Genomic DNA, 4,103 nt, shown 5'->3' on the forward strand with positions numbered 1-4,103 from the left:
GAGAGAATGAAGCACATTGATGTCAAATACCATTATGTTCGCGATGTTGTCGCGCAAGGTAAGCTGAAGGTATGCAAGATAAGCACACATGATAATCCTGCTGATATGTTGACAAAGCTAGTTCATGTTGCTAAGTTTGAGCTTTGCTCAAGGTATAACTGTTTAGCCTAAGAGGCTATTTGGTACCGGAAGTATTTCTTTGTTGTTTCAGGGTGAAGGTTCGTTTTATGCTACAAGAAAAAATTTGTCTCAAGGTGGAGTTTGTTGAGTTGTGATCCAAATTCAGTTATGTACAAGATAAAGGCTAACTTCTGCCGGAGCGAAGCGAGGCCCGTCACCGGGAGGCTTGGGCCGAAGCAAAGCGGATCGTCGCCTATTAGGGTTTTCCATCTATATGTACTTCCTGTAAGCTGTCATCTTGGGATAAGAAAAGTTGTAAATCCCCGACGTTTGTAACCTCACCCGATATAGTGAAGATTTGCTGGCTGGTGCCCGTGGTTTTTCCCTTCTTCCTTGAGAGGGTTTTCTACATTAAAATCTCGTATCCTCTGTGTTTGATCTATTGTTCTTTGTCGTTTATATTGCCTATCGTTTCTAACAGAGCCGAGTCTAGCCAAGACCCGTTTAGACCTATGATACACCATGAGCCAAGTTTCTGTAGCTAGATATACATTTTTGGAGTCCAAAGAACCTAGACGACACCTCCTATCAAGTTCGAGGGCTACAAGTGCATTTTACTCTTGTAGTATAGAAAGAATAGAGCTACCACATGAGCTAAAAATATGAGTCTGTCTACTGTACACACGTGTGTTTTAACATAAGCCAACACATGGTTGTTGGCTGTATGTAAAACACACAGATTTCAACATAGGAAAAACCATGTGTTTTTGGGCTAGTTAGCACATGGTTGTTAGATGCCTAAGAAACACACAAATTAAAACACCGGAAAAAATGTGTGTTTTAAGATAATACAACACACAAATTCCATGAGGTAAACAAGGCCCATAAGGAAATTATCAGGTTTTATATCACGGTGAAGAAACCCTTTTTGATGCATGTACTCAACCCGATTAATCTGAAAGATAAATAAGGAATGTGTTAACACTAGCAATTCACAGAGTTAGGACAAAGAGGACAACCCTATGCACAACGAACTGAGATTAAAGTTAAAGTTAAGAAACAAAATGGAACAGTTTGAAGAATCTGGGATTAAGTGTTCACCATTTGGTCAGCAAGCATGAGCAGTCTTCAGAGAGAACTTCCTACTGCAATAGTTGAACAAGTCCTCAAGGCTAGGGCCAAGAAGATCAATCACCATCACATTATACTCCCCCTCAATGCCGTACCACTTCAGGTGTGGAATGCCAACTGTAACGAAACAAAAAGGGGGGCGAAAAGGTCAGCCCAACTCACGCATCATACTAGCAACTAACTAACCATAGAGTACCATCCCATAACTAAAACTGGATGGGTGGATAGGCTCTATGGCATTAACTTACTTCCTCCTTGGAGAAGCATGTATAGCTGCGGGTGCTTTGTCTTGACATTTTCCTGTGCAATAAAAGCAGCAACACCAATGACAATCGGTTCCACCAACCCAAACATCTAACAGTGTTGACAAACAGTACTGAAATGGACCATCATCATTTCATTTCGCTAGATTTTTGCATCTCAATGATCTTATCACGAAATAGACCGACATGGCAAATTCTATGGTATGGTAACAAATAAATAGCAATCGGAGAGAATCCAATACCAGCTTGATGGCGACCTCCTCTCCAGTCTGCACATTCACAGCTGTGAACAAAAACAGCAAACAAATATCATAAATATGTACAACCCACTACACAAAACCCAGATCAAAAAAAGTTGGAAGGATTCTCGTGGAAGAATGATTTCCTTACTAATAGTCAACCCTTGAAAGTAAAAAGGGACATATTGCATATCCTCAACACTAAAATTGCAGTGCTCAATAATTACAATTTACAGCATTGCTGGTTGCAATTATTAAGTAACCGAATGTTTTATTTGTTTTTTTATGAATAGAACAGATTAATAGGAACATAGCACTACGACTATTACAGCCTGGTACCCTCGTACATATTTGGTATGGTTTGACAGGGCAGAAGGCCACAGGGGTGGTGACCGGGACGACAGCTCCACGCCGTGCTCAGCGCAACACTGTGTGCAGCAAAGGAAGCGAAGGCAGTCAGGATCGCAGGAGGAAGGCCAGAAATACCGAAAGATCGACTACTCCTGCTACAAGGCATCGTCCAATCGTAGGAGGAGCAGCACTAGCCACTGGGACAGCCGCCGTGATAGACAAGTGCATAGGCAACGGCTTTGTTATGCGCTAGCTGAATCGGACTAGGTTACTCTACTCCACTGGACACCGGTCCACCCCACCCTCCTCCTATGGCTAGAGGCAACAGGCGGATCCTTTCCTGGGAGGATCCACGATAACGACACTAGACCCTTCAAGCCAGTGAACAGGTTCCTGGTGCCATGACACAGAATTACATATTCCAGTGAAAGCCAAAATATATAAGATATAACCACAGTACAAATACAAAATTGATTGCTTACAACTGAAGCGTCAGTATTGTGCCAAGTGATGGTGCAACCCAGGTTCGCTGGAAGTCGGCTTGCTGATGTCTCGAAAGACATCTTTGACTGTTTGTTAATCTCAACACATTTCACAGACCTGCAAGTAGAATGACTTTTTTCATGAAAATAGCTGGATAGACAAGCATGCAACCTTAAGATAATATGCTGAAAGTAGGCATGTCCAGTTGGATATGGACAGCACCAAGCTGCAGAATGAAGTCCAGAATTTTTTTAATAGATACCAGATTTTTTTCCCACAAATATTTCTTAGGAAATCTAAAATTAGTTTGTTTTGTGCTTACAGCTCAACCAAAAAAAAGGTGGCTTAGGGCCAAATCACATAGGACAGGACCGAGACTTGGGCTCTGGGCTTTGCCCTTTTCATCCCAGGCTTTTGCAAATCAAGTATAGGAAAGGCTTAGCAAGGCCTACAATATCAGTACTGGTATTTGCTTACTTAGCAGTCTACAACTAATAATACATATAACACCTAATAATATAACACCATGTCAAATGTTGTCAAAATATTTCAACCAAGAGACCATATGGAAGCAAAAGCTCTTAGAATTAATGCATGCAATAAGACACTGCATCAGGTTGTAAATCTTTTGGTATGCAAATCCATTGTATCTGTCCTCACCAGCATATGTGAATAACATATGTTCCTCTTAGCATGCATTTATCTGCTCACCTACATTTCCTTGAAGCAGCAACTGATAGGCCAATAACGCCAGCCCCAGAGTACAAATCAACAACTGTTGAACCACGTTGTACATACTTGCTCAGCTTATGCAACAAAGAGTTAAATGACTGCAAAGAAAACAAAGCACAGTGTGATAGCAAGAAAACTTTATGAGAAAATTTACATGAGATAGCAAAGTAGCAAACACTAATACACTATAGCTTCAAACACATTTGAGATCCTTGCTCAAGCACGCAACAAAACAGGTGGCGCATGGAGTTCTCGGGGGTATCAAGTAGCTTGCAGATAATTGAATTGGCAAGAAATTTTTGTCATGGTGAAATTGTACATGAGTAAGGACAATTTAAGTGCACATACCAGAGTATTAGCCTAGCCAAAGGTACAAGGATCCAGAGAAATATCAACTCCCCCATAACGCTCCCACGGGTCCCTCTCCCCCTTAAGATGTCTCCATTTATGCCCAAAAATTATCTGCAGAACGACACATTGTTATAAGGAAAGAAATAAAAACATGTTCCTTACAAGATAGTGTGGAGTTGGTTGCTCAGCAGATCTGGTAGCTAATCTTTGACCAAGGCAAACAATTAAAAGTAATAATGAGAAGGAAGAACAACATGGTCGTACACATACATTCTTCCTCCTATCGGAAATAGAAGTCCATCTAGGTTTGTCCAAAGTCAAAATATTATAACTTTAATCATCAATATCTAAATTTTTATATAGATTGACAACACAAGTTTGACATTACTAAATTCATTATGAAAAGTACTTTCATCATATATAACTCTTTTCA

At 40.5% G+C, this 4,103-nt stretch overlaps 1 long non-coding RNA gene across 1 annotated transcript; it reads right to left on the reverse strand.

The window, feature by feature from the left end:
• Positions 1-2,460: 2,460 nt before the first annotated feature.
• Positions 2,461-3,418, reverse strand: LOC136520557 (uncharacterized). Its single transcript, XR_010775296.1, has 3 exons — positions 3,299-3,418; positions 2,587-2,704; positions 2,461-2,497 (listed from the first exon to the last, which is right to left on the reverse strand). It is a non-coding gene; the product is annotated as an uncharacterized lncRNA (long non-coding RNA).
• Between the last annotated feature and the right edge of the window lie 685 nt (positions 3,419-4,103).

Source organism: Miscanthus floridulus, chromosome 18 (assembly GCF_019320115.1).
Source record: "Miscanthus floridulus cultivar M001 chromosome 18, ASM1932011v1, whole genome shotgun sequence".
In the NCBI taxonomy this organism is placed as follows: Eukaryota; Viridiplantae; Streptophyta; class Magnoliopsida; order Poales; family Poaceae; genus Miscanthus; species Miscanthus floridulus.